Source organism: Tamandua tetradactyla, chromosome 2, assembly GCF_023851605.1.
Source record: "Tamandua tetradactyla isolate mTamTet1 chromosome 2, mTamTet1.pri, whole genome shotgun sequence".
Taxonomy (NCBI): domain Eukaryota; kingdom Metazoa; phylum Chordata; class Mammalia; order Pilosa; family Myrmecophagidae; genus Tamandua; species Tamandua tetradactyla.
The window spans coordinates 142955843-142972203 of record NC_135328.1 but is presented as its reverse complement, the minus strand read 5'-3'; the positions used below and the strand labels follow the sequence as shown (position 1 = coordinate 142972203).

Genomic DNA, 16361 nt, shown 5'->3' with positions numbered 1-16361 from the left:
TCTTCCTGCGCTTGGCACCGCAGGCGAGTGAGTCACGCGCGTTTCACCCTAACGGGGAGAAGCTCCCCCCCTCGCTGCAGCTGGTCGGCCACCCAGAGACCCGAAGCCCTGCTGAAAAGTCGCTGCAGCGAGTTAGACCCAGAGTCAGCAGCATCGTATCCAAACTGTTACTTCATTCCTGGCACCCACTTGCTCTGGGATCTCAGCTTCAAACGTTATTGAAAAGGAGTAACAGTACAGATATTCAGTTCTACCTCAATTTTTCCAACTGTGCCCTGTACGCTTGCGGGCTGGTGAAATGCAAAACCCTGTTCAGTTTTTCGCACCTAAGTATGTTTTACTTTTCGCCATCTGCTTCTGTGACACACACGCACCCAAATGTTGCCCTGGGTTGTGCTGGTCTGGAGAACCAAGAAAACGCTCAGAGAGCTGGCCCGTACTGCTCCTTCTGGCCACCCGGGGGCGGCAGGCACCGCGCTCCCGCCTAGAGTAAGCACAGTTACGGCCTCATCCTGGCCGGCCATCAGGCCCTCCTACGAAAACCAGCTTCGTCCTCTCGGTAGACCTGGCTTCCATCTTATATTCCACCGAAGCCCGCAGACTCCCAGCGTGACACGGTGAAATACTGCCTGGAAGTTGATCTCCAGACGCAGCAACTTAGCAGCTTCCTAAGCCTTTTATCTCCCCTAGAGGAATCCTCAAGTCAGCTCACCAATAGCTTCAGCTGCGGGCGGGGACTGGTCTCTGCGCTCTGCAGCAGGCACTAAAGGCCCTCTGCAGCCCGCAGAGCTGAGGGGTGGGGTGGGTCCGCCAGGCCTCCCCTCCCACTCCTAGACCCCCAAACCCAGCCCCGAGCGTCCTGGAATGTGAACGTGGATAAAGCAGGATCTGCGCGGTCCACAAATAGTCATAGCTCTCCTGGCATGTACGCTGTGTGCTCAGGTGGAGCCCGAGCCCCTTCCCCAGGGCTGTCCCGGAATCCGTGACCTACCACTGGGGTCTGCGATCTTGTGGCTGCCCCGTTTCTTTCCTTCCTAAAAGCCGGGAACCTAACATTGAGAAGACAAGCTATTTCACTAAGCAGGACAGGAAGAAACTTGGCAAGTTACAAATTGAAGGCTCCCCCAAAAAATATTTTAAAAAGTATTAACATGGCTGTTCAATTTTTTTGTAATAACATTATTTATTTACTTTAAAAATGTATTTATATATTTTAAAAGTTTAACAAACGGAATAAAACATTAACATATATAATCAGCAATTCACAATATCATCAGTTGCATATTCATCATTTCTTAGAATATTTGCATCCATTCAGAAAAAGAAAGAAAAAGACAATAGAAAAAGAAATAAAAAGAAAACAGAAAAAGAAAAAAAAAGATTATACCTACCATATCCATTACCTCTCGCTTTCATTGATCACTAGCATTTCAAACTAAATTTATTCTAACATTTGTTCCCCCTATTATTTATTGTTATTACATATGTTCTACTCGTTTGTTGACAAGGTAGACAAAAGGAGCATCAGACACAAGGTTTTCATAATCACACAGTCACATTGTGAAAGCTATATCATTGTTCAATCATCATCAAGAAACATGGCTACTGGAACACAGCTCTACAGTTTCAGGCAGTTCCCTCCAGCCTCTCCACTACATCTTGACTAACAAGGTGATATCTACTCAATGCGTCCTCTCGACTCTGTTTGGAATCTCTCAGCCGTTGACACTTTGTCTCGTGGCTGTTCAATTTTGGAACTTAAACCTTTTTTTTTTCTTTTTATGACGCTTGGCCCAAGTTTTAGTAAAGGCACTAACATCTGACTTGAAATTCTTAGAAGGGCAGTTAGAACCACAGGCAGAGTCACACACTGCGTTGGGCGTTGCTGGCTGTCCTGGCAGGATAGTTCCCCTTGATTTCTACCTCTAAAAGTAATCCAGAACAGGGCGTGTGGTATGGCTGCTCATTTAAGCCTCCATGGGTCTGGATCTACAAAGAAAATTTTATCAATCAGGATAAAAGGGGGAGTAAAGATAAGACACACGGTCACGGTCGGGGCCCAATGCAGACAACTTTCTTTTGTCATCATTTCCATTTCCCATTTGTTTGCTTGTGCTTTTGTTCAATCTGAATTTTCAGAGGAAGACATCATCACCTAAAGCAAAAATTATGGAACAATGTTTACCATATCATAAATAGGTGGATAACAGAAAAAGTATTTTCCCAAATCTTCACGGTTTGCTCAACGAATATTTACCAAGTCTTGCTCCATATTAGTTTTTCTGAGCACCTAGGGACACAATTAGAGACTGTCCCGGGCCTCAGGGAGCACAGGCTTGGACAGCAGACACACCCAAGATGGAGGGGGTCAGCTAGCCTCTGAAAGGATTGAGTGGGACATCCTTTTTGTTTTGTGTCTATTTTTGCTTGAAGAGGGACTATGTTTTATTAGTTAGAACATATCGTAGGGACGGCCATTGGTGGCTCAGTGGCAGAGTCCTTGCCTGCCATGTCGGAGACCCGGGTTTGGTTTCCAATGCCTGCCCATGCAAAAAAAAAAAAAAAAAAAATATTGAAGCTAAAGTGTAATCTAACATAAAGCATTATTAAAATCCACTGGATGATGCCTGGTCAAAATACAGATTATAAGCACTCAAGATATATCCCTGTTCTTCTGACATAATGATAGATCTGAGAACTGTGCTTTCCTCACTCTTTACGGCCAAGGCTGATTATTTAGCAAACTTGGTAACTGGGAGCACAGAGGAAGGAAGCAGAGGGAACAGATTGGGCCATCGTAGGCAGAGCAGGTCGCTCAGGGAATCTGGAGTGAGGGCCTTAGAGCCAAAGCTCAGAGACCACTAGGGAAGACCAGGGGCAGAGGTGACAAAGGACACTAGAAATATTAAGTTTGAGATTAGTTTAGGAAGGGTTTTAATGACATCTGATGAACTTTGTAACAAATAACCCAACTGAAAAATGGGTAAGATTACCAGGGGCAGGGGGAAGAGAGGATAAGGAGTTAAGGGATAATGGGTCCAGGGTTTCTGCTTGGGGTGATTGGAAACTCTGGTAGTGGAAAGTGGTGAGGATAGCACAACATTCCAAATGTGATTAATCCCACTGAATGGTGTGCTCAGGAGTGTCTGAGAACGCATATGTCGTATTATGTTTCCACAGTTAAAAAAAAAAACACACAGAGAGAGACTAAAGAGACAATAAAGATTAAATGCAATTTATGATCCTGAACAGGATCTAATTATGAAGGAGAAAAGGATCATAGGGAGATTGTTGGAACATATGAAAAAATTGGAATATTGACTTCAAATTTTAACCAGTTAAATTTCCTGAAATTGATAGCAATACTTAAGGTGATTACATAATTAAATCCTTGTTCATGAGGAAATGTATGGAAGTATCAAGTTTTCAAGGAGCATGATACAACCTACTCTCAAATGTTTAGAAAATAGAAATCAATGATGGCTAGATAGAATGGGGTTCAGTTTGCTAAAGCTGCCGGAAGACAATAAACCAGAAACGGAACAGCTTTTAAAAAGGGAATTTATTAAGTTGCAAATTTACAGTTACAAGGCCATGAAATTCCAAATTAAGGCACTAACAAGAGGTTACATTCACTCAAGAAAGGCTGATGCTGTCCAGAACCTCTCTGTCAGCTGGGAAGGCACTTGGCTGGCATGTGCTGGGTCTTTGGCTTCTGGACACCTCTCTCATCTAGGAAGGCACATGGTGAAGTCCGCTTGCTTTCTCTCCTCATTTCATATGGCTTCCCTGGGGGTGTTTTCCTTCTGCATCTCCAGAGATCTCTGGTGTGTGGGCTCTGTTAGTACTGAAGATTTTCCAAAATGGTTCCCTCTTAAAGGACGCCAGTAAGCAACCCCACCTGGAATGGGTGGAGACACATTCCACAGAAACCATCTGCGCTGGTCTGAAAGGATTACGTACCTCAGGAAAGCCATGCTTTAATCATGATACAATCTTGTGGGAGAAGCCATTTCTTTTAATCCCCATTCAAGAATGTAGGTTGGAATCATCTGATTAGCTCATCTCCATGGAGATGTGACACCTAATTGTGGGTATAAACTTTTTAATTAGATGGAGATGTGACTCCACACATCACAGGTGGGTCCTGATTAGTTTACTGGAATCCTTTAGAAGGGGAAACATTCTGGAGAGAATGACAAGAGCCGACGACAGAGCCACAAGAACCACCAGAGTACATGCAGCCAGAGACCTTTGGAGATGAAGAAGGAAAACGCCCCTGGGGGAGCTTCATGAGACAAAAAGACTGAAGAGAAAGCTAGCAGATGTTGCCATGTTCACCATGTGCCTTTTCAGTTGAGAGAGAAACCCTGACCTTCATCAGCCTTTCTTAAGTAAAGATAACTTCTTGCTGATGCCTTAATTTGGACATTTTTGTAGACTTGCTTTAATTGGGACATTTTCAAGGCCTTAAAACTGTAAACTTGCAACTTATTAAATTCCCCTTTTTAAAAGCCATTCCATTTCTAGTATGTTACATTCTGGCAGCTAGCAGACTAGAACACCATCTAATCAGAAATTACCAGCCACAATTGGGTGGTGTTTCCATCTCCATGGAAACAATAAAAAGACCCCACCCAGCAATATTGAATGAGGATTTAAAAACATGGCTTTTCTGGGGTCCACAACAGTTTCAAACCAGCACAGAATGATACAGGAAATGTGGCAAAATGTTAAAACTGGTGGAATTGAGTATCTGGGTGGCAGTATGTTGAAATTTTCTTATTGGGTTTTGTTTTATTTTTACAATTGTCTCTGTAAGTTTGAAATTATTTCAAGATAAAAAGTTTAAGGTTAAAAAAAAGAAGGGCAAAGGATCTGTGGTTGTCTGAAACTCTATGTACCCCAGAAAAGCATGTTTCTAAAGTTAATCCATTCTTGTGAATGTAAACCTATTTGTAAGTAGGATCTTTTGATGAGGCTGCTTTAGTCAAGGTTGACCCACCTTATTAATGATGGGTCTTAATCCTCTTAGTGGAATCATTTAAAGAGAATGAAATTCAGGCACAGAAAGAGAAAGCCCAGCCACAAAACCCAGAAGTGAAGGGAAAAATTAGCAGATACTGCCATGTGCCTTTTCTTTTGGAAAGGAGTCAAGGATTGCAGACAGCTAATCTTCAGAAAGAAAGCATCACCTTGATGATGCCTTAATCTGGATGTTCTTCTCAGCCTCAAAACTGTAAGCTAATAAATTACCATTGTTTAAGCCTACCCATTTCATGGTATCTGGCTTTTGGTAGCCTACTGTCATGGTCAGCTTCATGTGTCAACTTGGCCAGGTGGTGGTACCTGTTTGTCTGGTTGGGCAAGTGCTGGCCTGTCTGTTGCTATGAGGACATTTCACAGAATTACATCATCTTCACGTTGGCTACATCCACAGCTGATCCCATTTGTAATCAGCCAAGGGGAGTGCCTTCTTTAATGAGTCATACTTAATCTAATCACTGCAAGCCTTTTAAGGAGGATTCAGAAGAGACAGTTTCTCTTCCTGCTTCAGCCAGCAAGCCTCTCCTGTGGAGTTCGTCCAGACTCTTCATCAGAATCGTCAGCTTCACAGCCTGCCTTACTAATTTTGAACTCTATGTTCCAATAGTTAAGTGAGACACTTTTATAGATTTTATATTTACAAATATTTCGTGTTGATTCTGTTTCTCTAGAGAACCCTAACTAATACAACTTGGTACCAGGAGTGGTTCTTAAGAAACAGAATCTTAAAAATGGTTTTTATGAATGGTTTCCTACTCTGACTGGACTCAAAAGCACTAAGTCTGATTCCCGTAATCAGAATGACACTCCCAGTCCATGGAGTTGGCAAAAGAGATAGCCAAAATATCACATTTGCTTCTTCTAATGCTTCGCTTGTACAAAGCCAGACTCTGGGGGAAAATGTTTTTGACACCTTTATGGAGTTTTGTGGAAACAGGAAGTATAAAGAAGTTGGCTGGATGTTGTTAGATACACTGTATACATTAAGGAGTGACAGGGATGGGCTTAAGTCTTCAAATGAGAAGCTTAAGCACCATCTGACAGATGCAGACGTTTCTGTTGAGTGTCCTGAAGGGAAATCTTATTTTCCATAGCCATAAACTTGAGAGCTCCAAAAATCAGACTCAGAATCTTATTGTTAGAGTAGCAACTTCACAATGTAAACTGAAATCTCAATCTTGCATGGTGTCTGCCGTTAAGTGAGGGCACTGATTGGAAAGGAGTGGGACCCTGAAAAATGGGATGGTGACACATAGATTGATAATGATGTCGGTGGAGAGGTTAAAACCTTAGGTCATGCTGAATCTTCTCTAGATAATCCTGTAATAGTCTACCCTGAGGACACAGCTGCCCCACCTCCATCCAGTCTGCCTTGAGGAATTGGCCACCCAACCTCCACCTGAAGGGATTAGCCCTAGAGTGATTAATCCTGTTTCACCAGATGAAACTGCAAATCAATGTCCTGAAGACATGGCTTGGAAGATATTTCTAATTCTTTTCATGACCCACCCCCACCACCCCTCATTTCTTCCAAACCTATAACTAGACTAAAGTCCCAACAGGCCCCTAAAGGTGAGGTACGAAGTATCACACATGAGGAGGTACATTATACTCCAAAAGAACTGTGTGAGTTTTCCAATTTATATAGACAGAAATCAGGGGAATATGTGTGGCAATGGATTTTAAGGGTGTGGGATAACGGTGGGAGGAACATAAGACTGGATCAGGCTGAATTTATTCATATAGACCTACTAAGCAGAGATTCTGCATTCAATGATATAGCTTGAGGGGTTAGAAAAGGCATTAACAGTTTGTTTGGATGGATGGCTGAAACATGGATCAAAAGGTGGCCAACATTACCTGAGGCTGAAATGCCAGAACTGCCCTGGTATAATGTAGATGAGGGGGTCCAGAGGCTTAGAGAGATTGGAATGTTAGAGTGGATTTATCATGCAAAGCCTGCTCTTACACCCCAGGAATGTCCAGAGGATGCACCTTTTACCAGAACAGTGAGAAATAAATTTGTGAGACTAGCACCATCATCCCTCAAGAGCTCTGTAGTTGCACTTCTCTGTAGGTCAGATATTACTGTGGGAACTGCTGTCACTGAGCTGGAATCCTTAAACACAATGGGGATGACAGGATCCCGAGTTGGCAGAAGCCAAGTGGCAGCACTTAATCGCCAAAGACAGGGTGGATGTGGCTATTTTAATAGATAGCAAACTCAAAGCAGGAGTCAAAATAATCTGACTTGCAGACATTTGTGGCATTGGCTAGTAAATCAAGGGGTACATAGAAATATAATAGAAGGGCAGTCTACTAAATTCTTGTTTGAGATGTATAAACAAAAGAGTTCTAGGTCAAGTGAATAGAAGTCTAACTTAAATTACAAAAACACAGAGTCATGGCCCCTTAATCAATTTCCAGACTTGAGACAGTTTACAGACCCAGAGCCCCTTGAATGAAGGGGAGGCCAGGTCCCTCTGGGGGAGAACCCTGTTACACTGCCACAAATTTATACTGTTAATCTTCCTCCAGGCCTTCCCCAAGGAGACCGATGGCCTTTTACCAGGGTAACTGTGCATTGGGGAAAAGGAAATGATCAGATATTTCAGGGATTATTAGACACTGGTTCATAAATGACATAAGTCCAGGGAACCCAAAACATCACTCTGGCCCACCAGTCAGAGTGGGGGCCTATGGAGGTCAGGTGATCGATGGAGTTTTTGCTCTGGTCAGTCTCACAGTGGGTCCATTGGGGCCCCGGACCCACTCTGTAGTTATATCCCCAGTTCCAGAATGTATAATTGGAATAGACATACTGAGCAACTGGCAGAATCCCCACATTGGCTCTCTAACTCATACAGTGAGGGCTACTATGGTGGGAAAAGCCAAGTGGAAGCCACTAGAACTGCTCCTACCTAGCAAAAATAGTAAATCAGAAGCAATACCGGATTCCTGGAGGGATTGCAGAGATTACCACCACTCTTAAGGACTTGAAGGATGTGGGGGTGATGATTCCCACGACATCCCCAGTCAACTCTCCTATTTGGCTTGTGCAGAAAACAGATGGGTCTTGGAGGATGACAGTGGATTACCGTAAGCTCAACCAGGTGGTAACTCCAGTTGCAGTTATTGTTCCAGATGTGGAATCTTTGCTTGAGCAAATCAATACATCCCCTGGTACCTGATATGCAGCTATTGAGCTGGCAAATGCTTTTTTCTCAATAGCTGTTAGTAAGCACCACAAGAAACAGTTTACTTTCAGCTGGCAAGGTCAGCAATATACTTTCACTATCCTACTTCAGGGGTTATAGCAGCTCTCTAGCCCTATGTCATAATCTTGTCCACAGGGACCTTGATCGTTTCTCCCTCCCACAAGACATTACACTGGTCCATTATATTGATGATATCATGTTGATAGGACCTAGTGAGCAAGAAGAAGCAACCACTCTAGACTTACTGGTAAGGCATTTGCGTGTCAGAGGATGGGAGATAAACCGAACAAAAATACAGGGGCTTCCACCTCAGTGAAATTTCTAGGTGTCCAGTGGTGTGGGGCATGTTGAGATATCCTTTCTAAGGTGAAGGATAAGTTGCTGCATCTGGCCCCTCCTACAACCAAAAAAAGAGGCCCAATGGCTAGTTGGTCTCTGGATTTTGGTGACAACATATTCCTCATTTGGGTGTGCTACTCCAGCTCATTTCTCGAGTGACCAGAAAAGTTGCTAATTTTGAGTGGGGACCTGATCAAGAGGAGGCTCTGCGACAGGTCCAGGCTGCTGTGCAAGCTGCTCTGCCACTTGGACCATATGATCCAGCAGATCCAATGGTGCTGGAAGTGTCAGTGGCAAACAGAGATGCTGTTTGGAGACTTTGGCAGGCCCCTATAAGAGAATCACAATGCAGACCCTTAGGATTTTGGAGCAAAGCCTTACCATCTGCTGAAGATAACTACTCTCCTTTTTAGAAACAGCTTTTGGCCTGCTACTGGGCCTTAGTAGACACTGAACACTTAAGCATGGGCCACCAAGTTACCATGAGACCTGAGTTGCCTATCATGAGCTGGGTGCTGTCTGACCCAACAAGCCATAAAGTTGGAGTGTGCAGCAGCACTCCATCATAAAATGAAAACGGTATATACGAGATAGGGCCAGAGCAGGTCCTAAAGGCACAAGTAAGTTATGTGAGAAAGTGGCCCAAACACCCATGGTCTTCACTCCTGCCACATTACCTTCTCTTTCCTAGACCAGAGCTATGGCCTCTTGGGGAGTTCCATACAGTGAACTGACTGAGGAAGAGAAAACTTGGGCCTGGTTTACAGATGGTTAAGCATGATATGCAGGTACCACCCAAAAGTGGACAGCTGCAGCACTACAACCTCTTTCTGGGATGTCCTTGAAGGACAGTGGTGAGGGGAAATCCTCCCAGTAGGCAGAACTTCGAGCAGTTCACCTGGTTGTTCATTTTGCTTGGAAGGAGAACTGGCCAGAGGTGCGTTTGTATACTGACTCATGGGCTGTTGCTAATGGTTTGGCTGGACGGTAAGGGACTTGGAAAGAACATAATTGGAAAATTGGTGACAAAAAGGTCTGGGGAAGAGGTATGTGGATAGACCTTTCTGAGTGGGCTAAAAACATGATATTTGTGTCCCATGTGAATGTGCACCAGAGGGTGACTTCAGCAGAGCTATCAAGTGGATAAGATGACTTGTTCTATAGATACCAGTCAGCCTCTTTCCCCAGCAACTCCTGTCATTGCCCAATGGACTCATGAACAAAGTGGCCACGGTGGTAGGGATGGAGGTTATGGATGGGCTCAACAACATGGACTTCCACTCACCACAGCTGACCTGGCTACAGTCACTGTTGAGTGCCCAATCTGCCAGCAGCAAAGACCCACACTCAGCCCCCAATATGGCACCATTCCCCGAGGTGACCAGCTGGCTACATGGTGGCAGGTTGATTACATCTTGGGACCACTTCCTTCATGGAAGGGGCAGCGATTTGTTCTAACTGGAATAGACACATACTCTGGATACGGGTTTGCTTTCTCTGCACACAGTGCTTCTGCCAAAACTAACATCTGTGGGCTTACAGAATGCCTTATCCATCGTCATGGTATTCCACATACCATTGCTTCTGATCAGGGAACACTCTTCACAGCAAATGAAGTGCAGGAATGGTCACATGCTCATGGAGTTCTCTGGTCTTGCCATGTTCCCCATCATCCAGGAGCAGCTGGATTGATAGAAAGGTGGAATGGCCTTTTGAAAATTCAATTACAGTGCCAACTAGGTGGCAATACCTTGAAGGGCTGGGGTAATGTTCTCCAGGAAGCTGTGTATGCTCTGAATCAGCATCTGCTGTATGGTGCTGTTTCTCCCATAGCCAGGATCCATGGATCCAGGAACCAAGAGGTGGAAATGAGAGTCGCACCACTCACTATTACCCCTAGTGATCCACTAGGAAAATTTTTGCTTCTTGTCCCTGCAACGCCAAGCTCTGCTAGTCTACAGGTTTTAGTTTCAAAACAGGGAATGCTTCCACCAGGAGAACCAACAATGATTCCATTGAACTGGATTCTGAAACTGCCACCTGGTCAACTTTGGGCTACTCGTGCCCTTGGATCAACTAGACAAGAAGGGATTACATCACTGGCTGGGGTGACTAACCCCTACTATCAAGGGGAAGTAGGACTGCAACTACACAATGGAGGTAAAGAAGAGTTTTCCTGGAATATAGGAGATCCCCTAGGGTGTCTTTTAGAACTACCATTCCCTGTGATTAAAATCAATGGAAATCTGCAACAATCCAATCAGAATACCTCTGAATTGGTAGTTCAGAGGACTGCCAATGGCTCTGAAACTTCAGGAATGAAGGTTTGGGTCACCCCACCAGGCAGAGAACCACAGTCAGCTGAAGTGCTTGCTGAGGATAAAGGGAACATGGAATGGGTAGAGGAAGAAGGTAGTGATAAGTATGAAATATGACCACATGATCAATTACAGAAATGAGGACTGTAATGCTGTTTTGTTCATGTTATACTATTAAAGTTGTAAGATATCAAGTTTAAGAATGAATATTACCCAAGAAATTGCACCCTATTCTGGAGAGATTTAATGTATTTCCGGTTATATGCAGGACAGTTGAGTATTATTAGGTGAGGAAAAAATGTGTCTTTTATTTTTTTTATTTAGAAATTAGGTAAGGTTTAAGGTGATGAGTATAGTTGCCAAGTTGACAAGGGGTGGCCTGTCATGGTCAGGGGTCTGGTTCATGTGTCAACTTGGCCAGGTGGTGGTACCTGTTTGTCTGGTTGGGCAAGTGTTGGCATGGCTTTTGCTATGAGGACATTTCTTAGAATTAAATCATGATCATGTCAACTACATCCACACCTGATTTAATTTGTTATCAGCCAAGGGGAGTGTCTTCTTTAATAAGTCATGCTTAATCTAATCACTGGAAACCTTTAAAGAGGATTCAGAAGAGACAAGTTCTCTTCCTGCTTTGGCCAGCGAGCCTCTCCTGGGAGTTCGTCCAGACCCTCCATTGGAATTGTCAGCTTCACAGTCTGCACTACAGATTTTGGTCTGTATGTTCCCATGGTTACGTGAGATATTTTCTAAATTTTATATTTATGAATATTTTCTGTTGTTTCTGCTTCTCTAGAGAACCCTAACTAATACTAATACAAAGAAGATATACAAATAGCCAATAAGCACCTGGAAAGATGCTCAGCATAATTAGGGAAATGCAAATCAAAACCACAATGAGGTGTCACTTCACAACTAACAAAGATGGCTATACTAAGAAAACAGATAATAACAAGTGTTGATTAGGATATGGAGAAACTGGGGCTTCCATACACTACTGTTGGGAACTGAAATGGTTTAGGCACTTTGGAAAACCGCCTAGAGATTCCTCGAAAAATTAAACACAGAGTTACCATATGACCTAGCAATTCCTTTCCTAGGTATATACCCAAGAAAAATGAAAACATAAGTTTGCACAGAAACTTGTATATAAGCATTCAAAACAATATTATTCATATTAGCCAAAAGGTGGAAAAGATCCAAGTGTCCATCAACAGATGAATAAACAAAATGTGGCATATCCATACAATGGAAACTGATTCAGCCATAAAAAGCAATGAAGTTCTGATACATGCTACAATACGGATGATCCTTGAAAACATTATGCTGAATGAAATAAGACAGGCACAAAAAGACAAACATTGTATGATTCTACTTATACTGAATATCTAGAATAAGTAAATTCATAGAGACAGAAAGTAGATTAGTGGTTAGACTAGGGCTGGAAAGGTGGGTGAAAAGGAAGAGTGCATGTTAATGGATACCAAGTTTCTTTAAGAGGTGACAAAAATGTTCTAAAATTAATTGTGGTGATGGTTGTACAACTCTGTGAACAGATAATAACAGAATTGTTATTATTATAAGACTCATGAATTGTAAAGTTTAGATGGGTCAATTGTGTGACATGTTAATTCTATCTCATTAAAGTTGTTTAAAGAACAACAAAAAAGAGCTTTATAGTGGTATAGGGAAACAACAGAGGTTTTGGAGGAGGGTAGGTGGTACCTTATCCAAGCTGTGATTTAGAAAGGTAACTGGGCAGTAATGACAAGGAGGAAGATACTGTATAAAGGAGACTGCCACCATGGTGAGCTGATGGAAGGAGTCAAAGCTACTTCACCTAACTGAAAGGTGTCCATAGGCTGAAGCCATGCAAATCTAGGAGATGAGTGGTATATTAGTTTCCCAGCTGCTAAAACAAATGCCATAAAAGGGGTAGGTTTAAACAATAGCGATTCACTGGCTCATGGTTTTCAGCCTAGGAGAAGTCCAAAACTGAGGCATCAGCAAGGGATCTTTCTCGCAGAAAACTGTGGCTTCCTAGGACTGGCTGCTGGTGATCCTTGGCTCTTGATGACACTCCAGTGAACATGACAATGTACATTCCAGTGTCTTCTTTCTCCTCCAGGTTTCACTCGCTTCCGGCTTCTTCCTCAGCTTTCTCTCTATGCCCTCCAGGAATAGGATTAAGACCCATCAGATGTGGCTGATTCCACCGGCCACATCTTAACTAAAAATAACCTCATCAAATGTCCTATTTAGAGGTTATTCTTACGCATTTTATAGATAGCGCCTTTTTAGTTAAGGTGTAATGGTGAGGCTGGAGGGAACTGCCTGAAGATGCAGAGTTGTATTCCAGTAGCCATGTTTCTTGATGATGACTGTATAATGATACAGCTTTCGCAATGTGACTGTGTGATTGTGAAAACCTTGTGTCTGATGCACCTTTTATCTAACTTACTGACAGATGAGTAAAACATATGGATTAAAATAAATAAATAATAGGGGGAACAAATGTTAAAATAAATTTAGTAGATTGAAATGCTAGTGATCAATGAAAGGGAGGGATAAGGGGTATGATATGTATGAATTTTTTTCTGTTTTCTTTTTGTTTTTCTGAATTGATGCAAATGTTCTCAAATGTTCTAAGAAATGACCATGATGATGATGAATATACAACTATGTGATGATGTGAATTACTGATTATATATGTAGAATGGAATGATCATATGGTAAGAACGTTTGTGTTTGTATGTTGGTATATTTAACAAATAAAACAAATTAGGGTTTACACCCACAGGAATGGATTAAGGTTAAGAACATGTTCTCTGGGTTCTAAAATTCAATATCTGCCACAAATGAGATGGTATCTATGAAATAAGAAAAGGTCTAGAACCCTGAACTAAAGGGATCTGAAAAAAGAGGCTGAGAACAGACAGAGACTGGAGACAATCAAGGAGAAAGAAGCCATATGTGGAGAGGACAAAAAGATGGATAAGTGGTCAGCAGTCTCATATCCACAAAGAAGAGAAGCAGGGTGAGCTCTGAGGAGGCCCCCAGTTTGGCAATTTGCAGGCAAGACCAGTAAACAAATAACTGCAATAAAGACAAGAACTTTACTGCTTCTTTCCTGAAAGGGAGGCAACAAGGATCAACACACCAGAATTAGCACCAATACTGGGTTCATTAACTGCTAAATGCCAAAGAAGCTTCAGTATTTAACCCAAAGATGAAGGTCAGGAAACTGGAAAAATGGATTTACACCAAATCCCACCTCCTTGACCTCTTCTTTCATTTTCTCTTCAATTCAGCATGACACGCTAAGGAAAATAAGAAACCCAAAACTAATGGGGCCTCTTTCCTTTGGCTGGAAAAGGGAAGATGAAATCTATCCCGGAGAATATCTAAGCTACTGTTATTTGTTTAAAATGCTCCACGCTAAGTGAAAGTTGAATTATAAACTGCCCCAAAAGGAGAACCGTAAGAGATGAATATATACCTTAAATCTCAATGCCAGTGGTTAACTGGATGCAGGATTGACAGTTACTCCTGGGCTCAGTGGATTTTCAGGGCCCTGCCCATGGTCTGAGCATAGACAATACCAGCTAATTGAATATTACGGTCCACTTGAATTAACATGTTTGTACAGACATGGTGATTTCGACTCAAAATGCTCAAGACAAATAATCTGAAGAACAGTTCCTCAAAGGGGCTATTATGATACAACAGAAAAGCCAAAGGAGAGGCTGAAAATCACTTAGCAAGACAATCTACAAAAAAAAAAAATAAAAGTCAAAAATAAACATTAAGAAACTTAATCCCAGTAATAAATGATGTAAAATGAGTTTTATTCATCCCCTTATTGAGTTTATACATATTTATATTCTTTGACTTAGCAGTTCTATTTCTGTGAAATATGTCAAATGAATGAGAAGTAACAAAGATTTATGTATAAGAACGTTCACTGTCTGGAACTTATAATATTTAAAGAACCCAAGTGTCCCAAAAGTAGGCATATGGTATATCTACCTTTTCAGTGGGGTATTTGGCAAAAATTATGTGTTTGAATCATTTAATGACAAGGAAAATGCCCATGTTGACACATAAATCTGCCTATCTAGGCTTAGGGTAAAAGCAGATAAAAAAACCCAAGTTTGCTTTTGTAAATGCATATAAACTTGCACATATATAAGGTTGAGGAAAAGAGACCCCAGAAAGAGAAAGAACAAAAAGCTGATTATTGTGGAATTATGGGCAGTTCCTGTTTCAGTATTTTTGCATTTTACCCATCTTCTACCACATACTTTTGTTGCTTTTGTGATTATAAACAAATGTACAACTAACCCCCAGCCCTGGGCACACAGCATACCTGGGAAACACTGAACCCCAGCGTGGCCCTTACAGCTGTATCTTCAAAGTTTCTATCGAACCACAACTAGTATATATATATAGATCACGATTTTAAAACTCTCCCATCACTGGAGGATCTAAGTTAGAAGTTGAAAGGGCATTAAAATCAGAGTGTAATCTTCTAGAAATTATGAAACAATCATAATAAACCTTTCTTGACAGCCAGATTTCGTCAGGTATATGATTAGGAGCGAAATTCTGTTCCAAGTGCCTTGTGTTCAAATCCTTTTTTTTTTTTTTTCCATTCTAAGACGCCACACACCCCTTCCTCTAAAAGAGGACTCCAGAGTCTGAAAAGATAGCCTTAGATCTGGCTCTTCTGTTAGCTGTGTGGCCAGGGAAAAATTATTTAAGCCTCTGAGCCTCAATTGATGGGAGAGGAAATTGTAAATAAAGGTTAACAAAACACTATTAGGTATATTCTAGAAGCAGAATAAATATTAGCTGTTTTGTTTCTTATAAGCCATACATGTCTCAATTAGGTAAAACTGGTTTGTGGCTGGGCGGGGATGGGGAATAACAAATTTTACTCTTTTTGTGTATCAAGCATAGTATGCATACTGTACATAAACTGATATACAACATATCTGTGGTACTCAAGTTTCATGGAGAAAGGGAGCAACAAGGGAAAAAATGCTGAAAAAGGCTCCTTGGGGTGGGATGCTGATAATGAAAATAAAATTGAGAAATAGTGCTTTAAATACAGGTAAGCCCCATTTTAAAGAATCCTTTGGAAAATATTTCTGTAAAAAGCAAGGAGCCTTCTATATCTCTGCATTTAAATTATGATTCAATTTCTCAGAAATGCATCCTAATAGAAAATGGTACCATCTTGTGTAGAAGTAATCAGTCAGATTGAGAGTCCTCTCACCTTTCCAAAGAGGAAAGAGGTGATCTTTCATCTGCTTGAAGTTTTAATCAGAAGGAGAGGGAGAGAAGTGTTCAGCATTCACGTTCAGCAAAAGGGCTGCTCACTGAATTACATAATGGAAGCCCCAAGCAAACCACATAGGGGATTTTTAATTTTCTA

At 41.9% G+C, this 16361-nt stretch overlaps 1 protein-coding gene across 1 annotated transcript in view; it reads right to left on the bottom strand.

Annotated features, from left to right (window-relative positions):
* AKAP12 (A-kinase anchoring protein 12) overlaps positions 1–16361 on the bottom strand; it is a 122948-nt gene that overhangs the window by 30130 nt on the left and 76457 nt on the right. The window lies entirely within an intron of this gene.